Source organism: Balaenoptera physalus (assembly GCF_965194825.1).
Source record: "Balaenoptera physalus genome assembly, chromosome: 4".
Taxonomy (NCBI): Eukaryota; Metazoa; Chordata; class Mammalia; order Artiodactyla; family Balaenopteridae; genus Balaenoptera; species Balaenoptera physalus.
Window position 1 is genome coordinate 15,036,413 of NC_138891.1, and position 12,568 is coordinate 15,048,980.

The 12,568-nt window shown below is 41.2% G+C and overlaps 1 long non-coding RNA gene across 1 annotated transcript in view; it reads left to right on the forward strand.

The window, feature by feature from the left end:
* Positions 1-1,139: 1,139 nt before the first annotated feature.
* Positions 1,140-12,568, forward strand: part of LOC309659519 — a 69,174-nt gene continuing 57,745 nt past the window's right edge. Inside the window, exon 1 of the long non-coding RNA XR_014262856.1 lies at positions 1,140-1,765. This is a non-coding gene — a long non-coding RNA (uncharacterized lncRNA). The remainder of the gene's footprint in view (positions 1,766-12,568) is intronic.

Genomic DNA, 12,568 nt, shown 5'->3' on the forward strand with positions numbered 1-12,568 from the left:
TGAAATTAGTAGAGATTTGAAGTGTGCCAGTGGGGTGAGTCCCCTGTGTTTCTCTCATAATCGTGAGAACATGTTGGAACTAGCCTGCTGATCCCAGGGGCAGGATGGAGACATACAGACCAGAGTCACCCCAACTGACCTGAAAACACTTAAATGAGAACTAATGTTAACTGTGTGTGTACTGAGAATTTGAGATCACTTGTTACCCAGCAGTAACTGACTAACAGGAGGTTGACTGACATTATTACATGACATGAGGAAATGTTCCCAATAAATTACATGATGGCAAAAGAAGATTACAAAATAATTCATACAGTAAGATCTTATTTTGTATTTTAAATAAATTTGTGTATTTTATAAATATAAAAATATTTACCAAAATGTTAAAAATATAAAAAATATAAACCAAAATGTTAGTCAGTGGTCATCACTGATGGGTGGTAATTTTTATTTTGTATGTGTTTTTTTCTATGCTTTAAGTAAGCTAAATGACCACATTTAGATTTTGTATTTAGAGTGTGAAACATTACTTGAGAAGATATCTAAGCGGATGGAGAGATGAATGGTAGCTGGGTAGATGGAAGCAGTCCCTCCCTGGTGCCTGTTCTCTCATCCCAGACTTTGGTCTGGATTCTTATGTGGTAACCAAACACACACTGCAGTGGGGCCGCACAGAATGTCTGTGATTGTAGGAGTCTGAAAAATGATTTGTAAGATAGCCTTTCAAGACAATTTGTTAAGATTCTTCGAAGCCCTCTGAAAGAATCCTGTAGGGCTGGGAACATCGTGTTTAAATGCATTTGGACACATGCCAGGTCAGGGTGAAATTAGAGGTTAGCTTTTAGTTTAAGAACAAAACAAGAGAAGGCCTGAGGAACAAGTTGAAATATCTGCTCTGCTTGCAACAATTACTTCATTTTAGGGCACACTGTCCCACACCAATGCCTTGGCCTCCCCAGGGTGATCAGCCCTGGTAGGTGGCACCGGGGTGTACGGGGCACGGCCTCTCCAGCCAGAGCAGAACAAACTGTGCAGCCTTGGCTCCATCTCACTCTGGATTCAGAATCCACACTGGCACCACAGTGGCTTCCAGGCCTTGGTAGGAGAGACAGCTGGTATTTTCTTTTCTGATCTTTTTTTTTAATCAGCTTTGTTGAAATATAATTTAGAGCCAAAAAAATCCATCCATTTAAAATGTACAGTTCAATGAGTTTTGACAAATATACACACTCTTGTAACCAAGAGATAGAACTTGTAATATATATATATCTTGTAATCAAGATATAGAACTTCACCATCACCCTTTCAGGTTCCTGCAGGTCCCTTTGTAGTCAATCCCAACCCCCATTCCCAGCCTCAGGCAACCACTGATGCACTTCCTGACTGTACGTTAGGTTTGCCTCTCTTCTAAAATGTGACAGAAATGAAATCATACAGCATGCACCCTTTGGTGTCTGGCTTCTTTTGCTCAGTATAATGTTTATGAGATTCATCCAAGTTGTGTATGCCAATAGTTCTTTTTGTTGCTTAAGAGTATTCCATTGTAAAAAGGAATGAAATTGAGTCATTTGTAGAGACGTGGTTGGATCTAGAGACTGTCATACAGAGTGAAGTAAGTCAGAAAGAGAAAAACAAATATCGTATATTAACACATATATGTGGAAGCTAGAAAATGGTACAGATGAACTGGTTTGCAGGGCAGAAATTGAGACACAGATGTAGAGAACAAACGTATGGACACCAAGAGGGGAAAGCAGCGGGGGGTGTGGGTGGTGGTGTGATGAATTGGGAGACGGGGATTGACATATATACACTAATATGTATAAAATGGCTGACTAATAAGAACCTGCTGTATAAAAAAATAAATAAAATAAAATTCAAAAAAAGAGTATTCCATTGTGTGGATGAACCACAATTTCTTTATTCATTCACCTTTTGATGGACATTTGGGTGGTTTCTAGTTTGGGGCTATTATAAGTAAAACTTTTCTTTCCTTTTTCGAGTTTCAACTGTACTTGTTCAATAGCTGCTATGGGACTCACTAGCTACGGAATGAATAATTTTCCCTGAAGCTTGCTTTTGCACTAAGAAAAAATATCTGTGATCAAACAAGTTGATACTTCATTATATCATTCAACCAAGCTCTCATTCAGTAAGCCATTTATCAAGTAAACATTCACCTGTCACCTACTATTACTACCAGTAATAATTTAGCAATATTCTTTATTGAGTGCTTAATAAATATTAAGGTCACCATGCCTCAAATGTTACTGGATTATCACATTCATTTCTCACAACAGTCCTGTAGGGTAGCTGTGACTGGGCTCGGCTTAAGGTGCTTCTTAAACCATAAAGTGCCATGCAAATAAAGTTGTATTTTTTAAACAAAAGAATTTTCTGTATAACTTAGGTTTTTCATTTATTTATTGGCCTGCCCTCCTCTCTCTCTCTCATTCCTCTTGCTATGAACTGATGTGGTTTTATGACATCTCTTCTTTAATCAGGACCAAATGGTCTGTGACATTGCTCAGGCCTTTATGTTTATTGGCCGACACCGAGAGGAAGACATTACACTCCCTACATCCCTGGTGTCAGAGATGGATTGGTATTCACTCTGGACGCACACGGAACACTTCATCTTCCAGACACATGATTGAGCCAAGGTGCTATATAAGTCAAATAAATAAGTAAAGAGCTGGAAAGCCAAGGGCAGTTCTGTCCTTATGTGGCACACGGAAATACAGTTAACTTTCTGAGTTCCTACTGAATGCTAACACGCACCAGGAACTTTGGAAAAAGAAAGAAAAATGCAGAGGAGACAGAGAAAGACTCTCTTAACTCTTGAAGAGTTTACTTAATATGAGAGCCAAGAATAAGCTGAAAGAATAGTTATCAAGAAAGTATAAATGAGGGCAGAAAACTAGCTTATCTTGAGCTTCTACCATCTGCCAAAGAATGTGTTAATCCGGTGGTTCTGAACATGGCAGGTCCTCAGGATCCCCTAGGAGACTTGGGAAAACATAGATTGCTGGGCCCCACCCCAGAATTTCTGATTCAGTAGGTCTGGAGTTGAGCTCAAGAATTTACATTTCTAACAAGTTTCCAAGTGCTATTGATGCTGCTGGTCCAGGGACCACACTTTGAGATCCACTCAGAGTTGACAATATGTGCTAGACCCATATATTATCTCATTTAAACACCCCAAGAGCACTATGAAGTAGGCCTCATTGTCCCCATTTTGTCCATGAGGAAAGTGGAGCTCAGAGAAGTTCCACAATTTGCCCTGGGTCCATAGCTAGTGAGTGGCAAAGGCAAACTTTGAATTTAGGTCTGTCTTACTCTAAAACCCACGGTTTTCCCACTATTTCAAACTTCCCCCAGACTCTTCCTGGAAAAGCAGACCTAGAATATTATCTGAGCTGCTCAATGGTGTCAGAATCTCCAGCGTTTGAGAATAAACAGGCACAGTGACATCATTTAGGATCACATGCTACCAAAATAACAGGGTTTGGTAAGGATCCACAATGTAGGAGTCAATGACCCTGAACAAAACTACCTACTTCGAAAAACAAAACAAAACAAACTACCTGCTTCTTTAAAGCAACTCAGGATGCAAAAAACTTCAAGGTGACCCACCACCCCTGCTTCCTCCTTTCATAAAGACAGAGCCTGGTTACAAATCAGATTTTCATCTGTCTCCCTTCTGTTTCCCATAAGCCTCCTGCTGCATTAATTCAGCATAAGGAATAAATCTGTAAAACATGTAAAAGCAAAAACCTCTAACATAAGTAGATTCTCTCATGTGAACAAAGAAATTCTGTCTTCCTGTTGAATTTTTGTCTTCTAAAAGAATTTAATTCAGGGACATCCCTGGCAGTCCAGTGGTTAAGACTCCATGCTTCCAATGCAGGGGACACGGGTTCGACCCTGGGTCGGGGAACTAAGATCCCGCATGCTGCGTGGTGCAGCCAAAAAAAAAGACTTTAATTCAGGCACAAATTACCGATTTAAGAAATGAGAGAGAACACATCACTATAGATTCTACAAAGATTAAAAGGGTAAGAGACATTTGGGACTTCCCTGGTGGTGCAGTGGTTAAGAATCCACCTGCCAATGCAGGGAACACGAGTTTGAACCCTGGTCCTGGAAGACACCACATGCCGCAAAGCAACTAAGCCCATGCGTCACAACTACTGAGCCTGCACTCTAGAGCCTGCGAGCCACAACTACTGAAGCCTACACGCCTAGAGCCCATGCTCTGCAACAAGAGAAGCCACTGCAGTGAGAAGCACCCGCACTGCAACGAAGAGTAGCCCCCGCTCACCACAACTAGAGAAAGCCCACATGCAGCAATGAAGGCCCAATGCAGCCAAAAATAAATAAATAAATAAATTTATTTTTTAAAAAAGGATTAGAGATGTTTCTGACCAACTTAACTATGTCCATAAATTTGACAACTTAGATGAAACGGACGAATTCCTTGAAAGACACAAACTACCAAAGCTCACTGAAGAACAAACAGATAACCTGCCTATCATACCTATTAAAGAAATTGAATTTATAGCTTAAAACTTTTCTATAAAGAAAACTCCAGGTCCAGATGGCTTTACAGGTAAATTCTACCAGATATGTAAGGAAGAAATAATATGAATTCTATACAAATTATTTTAGAAAATTGAAGAGGAGGGATTATTTCCCAACTAACTATGAAGTTAAAATTACACTGAAATTCAAAGACTTTACTTCAAGGCCAAATACTGCACTTAATATTAAGGGGAGAAAAAAATATCACAGTTTTGGTTATAGCAGGCAAAATGGAATCCTCAGTCTCATAAAAGCTCCAGGAAGTAAGCAATTTCATTTGTGTCCCTGCTTCACAGATAAGGAAATAGGTTGGGGAAACTTTGACCTACACATCTCCCCGCTGGTGGTAGCAGAAATAGGAGAACACCCAAAATAAGCTATTTCACAATTTCCCTGTGGATGACGTCAGAAAAAGTTTGAAGTCACTAGAGAACAGAAAAGATGGTCCTTAGAGAAGGACTCCGGAGATGGCAGTTCACTTCATGGGAAGTTTTTTTGTTTTTTTTTTCTGGCTGCACCACGCAGCTTACAGGACCTTAGTTCCCGGATCAGGGATCAAACCCAGGCCCCCTGCTGTGGAAGAGTGCAGAGTCCTAACCACTGGGCCGCCAGGGAATTTCCTAAACTTTTTATTATAGAGAATTTCAAACTTATCTAAAGGAGTTAGAATATAATGAAGTACCATACCACTTACCCAGCCCCAACCAACAACCATCAACCAGTCTGTGCATCCAGACCTCCATCCATTTCCTCCATCACATACAGTAGTCCCCCCTTGTCTGCGGGGGATACAAGACCCCCCGTGGATGCCTGAAACTGTGGACAGTACTGAACCCTATATATATGATGTTCTTTCCTATACATATACACCTAAGACACAGTTTAATTTATAAATTAGGCACTGCAAGAGATTAACAACAATAACCAACAATAAAATAAAACAATTATAACAGTATACTGGAATAAAAGTTATGTAAATGTGGTCCCTGTAAAATGAGGGTTACTTGAATATGAGAACTGCACTACAATGGCAGTCGACCTGATAACCTAGACGGATACTAAGTGGCTAATGGGCAGATACGCTGGACAAAGGGATGATTTACATCCCAGGCAGGATGGAGTGGGATGGTGTGAGATTTCATCACGCTACTCAGAATGGTGTGCAATTTAAAATTTATGAATTATTTCTAGAATTTTCCATTTAATATTCTTGAACCAGCACTGACCACAGGTAACTGAAACGGGGCAGAAAGCAAAACCGCGATGGGGGCGGGGGGCCGGCTACTGTATTATTTTGAAGCAAATCCCACCCATAGGATCCTTTTACCCATAAATATTTCAGTATGTATCTCTAAAACAGAGCCTCTTAACCTCAGCACTATTAACATTGTAAGCCAAATAATTCTTTGTTGCGAGGAGCTGCCCAGTGCATTGTAGGATGTTTAGCAGTATCCCAGGGTTCTACCCACTAGAGGCTAGTAACACCTTCCCCCCAGTTTTAACAACCAAAAATGTCTTGAGATTGCCAAATGTCCTGAGGAGCAAAATCTCAAAACTGAGAACCACTGCTGTAAAAGATGAGGGCTCTTTTTTAAAACATGGATAGGATAATACTATCATATATTTTTAAATTAATAATTATTTCTTAATGTAATCAAATATCCAGTGTTAAAATTTCTAATTGTCTCATAAATGGTATAAGTGGACTGTTTCTGAAGGTTTTTTAAAAAATAAGGATTCAAATAATGTCCATACATCATTCATTGTGATTGATGGATATGTGTTTCAGGTATCTTTTACTCTATATGTTTCCCCTCCATTCTTTTTTTTTTTTTTTTTTTTTTTAAAGAAAAGAGGTCATTTGAACTATAGAGTTTCCCACAGTCTGGATTTCACTGATTACATGTTCATAGTGTAGTTTAACATTTTCTCTGCACCTGAAGTAAACAGCCACTGATGATCAATGCTATTGTAATTCTACCATTCTTTCTCCATTTATTAACTGAATTCTTGTATAAAGGGAAATTTCCCCTAATCAGCAAGTTCTTTACATTAGTAATGGCCACCAGCAAGGCTGGGATGAATAAGATTCTGAAGCCCTGTTGAAATTCAGTAGAAAGAATGGCAGGGTTGATTACTGATGTCTGACGTGGGCATGTGATGGGACAGTGGTAGCGATTTCTACTCCTAATCTAATTTACTCCCCTGTTTAAGAAATGAGGTCTCAGTAGAAAGAAGTAAGATCATTAATGCTTAAGGACAGAGTGTTGAATGTGATTATGGAGTCAGGGTAGGCTCAGAATCAAAGTGGTTATTTTTCTTTTCGTTTTTAATGATAATTTCCAATGTTGACAATATGCAAGGAAATGGCACTTTCAGATGCTATTTGTGAGAATGTAAATTGGTACAATTTTTCCAGAGGACAATTTGACAATATGTAAAAAAGCCTTAAAATTTGCATATCCTTTAACCTAGAAATTCTACTGCCAGAAATTTATCCCAGGGATGTGCAGAAAGACTCAGTGAAAGTTGTTCATGATAAATCTGTAGTAATAAAACACTGGACACAGGGACTTCCCTGGTGGCGCAGTGGAAAAAACTCCGCACTCCCAATGCAGGGGGCCTGGGTTCGATCCCTGGTCAGGGAACTAGATCCCACATGCATGCTGCAACTAAGAGTTTGCATGCCGCAACTAAGAGTTCACATTCCACAACTAAGGAGCCCACGTGCCGCAACTAAGGAGCCCGCAAGCCGAAACTGAGACCTGGTGCAACCAAATAAATAAATAAATATTGAAAAAAAGAAATCTAGCCTTTAAAAAAAACAATAAGTAACATTGGACACAACTTAAGTGTTCGCCTATAGGGGATTCGCTGAAGGCTGTGTGCTATCCCATCAATGGCCTTGCAGTCATTTGAATGTTACAGAATACATAAAGGCACAGAAAGATGTTCATGATATATTATTGAGTGAAAAAAGACAGGTCTAAAGTAATGTATTCAGTAATTCTCTTTTTCTATTTTTAAAAAAGGAATTTATGCATATAAACATATGCATGGAAAAAGAGGTCTCAGTAAATATACCAAAGTATTAACAGTTAATATTAAAATATTAATATTACCTGATGGTAAAATTAGGAGTAATTTATATTTTTTCCTTTTGCTTATCATTTTTCAAAAATTTCTATAAGTAATTCGTACTATTTTTTAAAAGAAAAAATTTTAATGACAAGTACTTTAAATTACAGTTGCCAAATATCATGGGACATACTTATACCAAAAAGTTATTCATTGTTTAATCTGAAATTTAAATTTAATGGGGTGTTTTGTATTTTTATTTACTAAATCTGGCAAGCCTACTTTTAATGCAAAGCAATCGAAGGAGAGATCAGGGTGCTGGACCCTAATGTGCTGGCCCCTTTGAGGACAGGAGAGTCATTGATTGTTTCAAGTCTTTTAAACCAGGAAATAGGATTTGATGGAATAAGAAAGGAAGATCAATTTGGAAGCCACGTCTTCCTTATCTGAAATCTGGACTCTGCTACCACCACCACCATCCCTACTCCCCCACCCCAGCCCCATTCACCCCACAATCTGGACGTCTCTGGGCAAGTCACTTGGCTCCCTGAACCTCAGTAATAACTCCTGTCATGCCAGGATCAAATGAAAACATGTGTGTGAAGGCACTTAGTAAACTGCAGTCGTTTAGTAAACTACTTAGTAAACTGCAAGTGCCAAGCAACACATTATTATCATGTTAGTAAATTATGCACACAAGGACATGTTGAACAGGAACAAAACATCTGCCACAAGACAACTGCAGAATTGTTCCTTGCAGCAGACTTTTGATGGCTCTCTGAGGTCAAAACAACTCAAGGTTTAGTCACTCCAGGACTGAACCCATACATTAACATCCATCCAGATTGTTCTTACGACCCTATTTATAGATGCACTGATCATTAAATAGTGTTGGAACACTTTGCCGCAAGTCAGTTGTTAAACTGCTCGGCGAGTGGCTCAGAGGAAGCCCACGTGGTTTACGAGTTTGGCAGCTCATAACTACAGGCCCTCACCTCATCCTCACACACCAGGCTCAGTCACCTTGGAAACTGCCCTATTCTAGATGCAGAGCACAGAACACCCGACTGACGTGGAATTAATCAGCAGCCGCCTTCTCTTCTGGTCTCTGCTTCTCAAGCCACTTTAGGGAGGAGCCCATAGGGCAGTTTCAAGGATCTTCCAGGGGAAAATTAATACAGGAGGTTGAGGATTATCACAATGTGGAAAAACAAATTGAGGGAGAAAGAAATTAAGGGAGAAGGAAAGAGGAAAGGAGGGAAGTTAGAAGAAAAAGAGGAAAAGTTCAGAAGGAAGAAAATGAGAGTATTATCCTATTTTACAGATGAGGAAACTGAGGCCCAGAGGCCCAAGGTCACATGACCAGTAACAGCTCCTCATGGGAACCAGACACTCTGGAAAGAGTGACACGAAAATGAACCTTGCTAGTGAAGTGGCACAGCACAGGGCAGCCATAGAGAGAGGCAGCCGCCCACCAGCCCTCACCAAACACTAACCCTGTTCTGGGACTCGTCAGCCTCCAGAAATGTTAGAACTAAATGCCTGCTGTTTAAGCCACCCAGGCCATGGTATTTTGTTAGAGCAGCCCAAGAGCAGACTAAGACATTTGGCAATTCTCTTTAACTGATGGAGGAACGGCGGAACTATTTTCCACGTGGCTGCACTGTTTTCTATTCCCATAATTGATATCTGAGGAGGGAGTACCAGTGTGGAGTCCCAGAGTCCCCAGCCCGAATCTTAGCTCTGCCACAGACTCAACTGGGTGACCTTCTTACGTAACCTCTTAGAGTCTCAATATCCTCATTGTAAAATGGGGACAACAGACTTGAGGGAAGACTACATAGATGACATACAAAAAGCTCCTAGCACATGGTGCTCAGCAAATGTCAGTGGTTTCCTGGTCATTGTGGAGAGAATCACAACATCTCAGTGTGGGAGGGAGCCTGATAGGTACAACACACAATGCTACTTCCTGGGTTATCACAGCAGGGCCCCCTGTCCTGTGTCCCACCCAAATAGCCCCATTGTTGCTCACCATAGGGCTTCAGGGGAACCAGCTCCACAGGATATAGGGAGGCATTTCCCAGCATTTCCTGGAAACCTGGCTTTCACAGGGCATAAAGGAATGCTATAAGGTGGGGGTAGCGGGGAGGAATTCTGAGGTCAAATAACTGGGAAACACTGGGTTAAATGACATCAAAGCAGGTTTCTCTTCTGCAGGACTCCTCAGAGCATTGAGCAGAGTTATGCACTTTGAAATCCCCAATGAGGCATGGAGTCAACAGCGTTTCCTAAACCTCTCTGTCCTGGGAAAGGAAAATCTGCATCCAAACATAAGGCATCGTCCACACAGCAGGGAAACCACATACAACCACCAAAGTCAGCCTCAGCTGCGAGTTCTAAATATTCACTCCCAAACCTCTGCATTGTAGCAATTCTCGCCTTTCCTGCTTTATCCCAAATGGCAACTTAGAAACTGCAGCCACTGCTGCTCTGCCATCTTTCTTAATGGCACCATTCATCCCTGCTGCATGAAGCCAATACCCAAGTTCAAGTTCAAGGTGTTAGATAATCTTCCGAGGCTGAATGAAGAGAGTCACCTTGTCAGGATTGAGGGAGTTCGCCCTCCCCACTCCCACGCTGAAGCAGGTCTTGAACACAAGTGGGCAGAATTAGGTATCCCTTCTCAACCAGGGTTCTCATCTGAGTTCAGTAAATTTCCAGAGAGCCAGTTTTCTTGGGTCCTGCAATTGCCCTTTTGTATGTTTATGCAGTTTTTTAAAAATCCATGATCTGTTTGGAGGCTGTAACTAAGAGATGTAAGAAAAGGTCAGGATCTGGGACAGAACAAAAGCCTTAGCAATTTTTTGAGACCCTGGGGAAGGGGCTGAAGGGATTGTTCCAGAAGACCTGACCTCTAAAGTTCACAGTAAAGCAAATGCAAATAAGTTATACCCTTCTGTTGCTGCCACCTCCCAGAATGGCAAATAATTCCATCTCAGATGGTGATCAGATAAACGACTCTCACTTCACGTACAAGTTTACCCTGAGTCCTTTATTCTCAAGGGCACTGAGGAAACTGAGGCTTTTTCCTGAACTCTTTTAACTAGAATGAAGAAAACAGTCCCAGGATGACCACAAGACAGGAACAACTGGTGCCAATGAATCTTTATTAAGCACTTACTATGGGATAGATGCATATAGTCCAACAGCTGGAGAGAAGAGCCAACCGCACAAATGCATATGGCTGGGATAAATGCAACCCAGCCCTGGGACCACCACCAGCTCCTCCAGACTGTCTGCTCAGCTGGAGTTTGGGAAACTCAGCAATGTCTGTGTAAGGAATCTGATGCACCCAGCCCTATCAACCCCGTCTGAAGACTGCAGCTGCAGCGAGGCCCTTAGGACTACTTACTTAAGTATGAAGTTAGAAGTGGGTTTGTCTTTCATCAACACACTTGAAGGCAGTAGGCACTGGAGACAGCAGAAGAAATGCTGACCCAGCTCTATGGGTGGGTAAGGTGGACCGCTGCCTGGGAAGCAGGGGGCCTGGCTGCAAAAACTATGGTGTGGCTTGTAGCTCAGGACTTTGCATGTCCCTGTATCTTAGCTTTTTTGGTAGGGCCTGGGTGTAGGGGACAAAGATGTTGAGGAAGAGAGGCAGCCTGCTATGGCAGGCTGGGGGTCACCAGCCTTGACTTTACCCCTGACAGGCTGGGTGACCTCACCAAGTCATTTCCTCTTCCTGACCTCAGCTTCCTTATCAGTAAAAAAAATGAGATGGTTGTTCTAGATCTGTTGATTGGGATTTTTTTTAATTGTTGTATTTTGTAAAATTCATATAACATAAAACTTGTCATTACTGACATTTAGTACATTCACAATGTTGTGCGACCGTCACCACTATCTAGTTCCAGGACATTTTCATCACCTCAGAAAGAAGTCCTCCACCCATTAGGCAGTCACTCCGCATTACCCCCTCTCCCTATCCCCTGGCAACCACTAATCTGCTATCTGTCTCTGTCTCTATGGATTTGCCTATTCTGAATATTTCTTATAAATGGAATCATACAATTACGTGGTCTTTTGTGACTGGCTTCTTTCACTTAGTGTAATGTTTTCAAGGTTCATCCATGTATCAATACTTCATTCTTTTTTCTGGCTAAATAATTTCATTGTAGAGATATACCACTTTTATCCATTCATCAGTTATCAATTATGGACATTTGGGTTGTTTCCACCTTTGAGCTGTTGTAAAGAGCCAAACATTCAATGAACATATGTGTACAAGAATTTATTTGAGTATCCGTTTCCAATTCTTTGGAGGTATATATCCAGGAGTAGAATTGCTGGGATATAGGGTGTTATGGACTGAATGTCTGTGTCCTCCCAGATTCATGTGTTGGAGTCCTAACCTCCAATGTGATGGTATGTGGACGTGGGGCCTGTGAGAGGTAATTTAAGTTTAGATGAGGTCATGAGGGTGGGGCCCCCATGGTGGGATTAGTGTCCTTATAAGAAGAGAAAGAGACCAGAGGTCTCCCTCCCAACCCCCCACCCCTGCCCACCCATGTGAGGACACAGTGATCTGTAAGCCAGGAAGGGTGTCCTCACCAAGAACCTAACCCTGATCTTATACTCCCAGCCTCCAGAACTGTGAGAAATAAATGTCTGTTGTTTAAGCCACCTAATCTATGGTATTTTGTTACAGCAGCCTGAGCAGACTAAGACATATGGTAATCTATGCTTAACTTATTACAGAACCACCACACTATTTTCAACAGTGGCTGCATCATTTTTCATTCTCACTACCAAGGTTTGAGGATTCTATTTGCTCCTCATCCTCACCAAACTGATAATATCTTTAAGCAGGAAGGGAATTTAGTAGTAAAACCTTTTCTTCTAA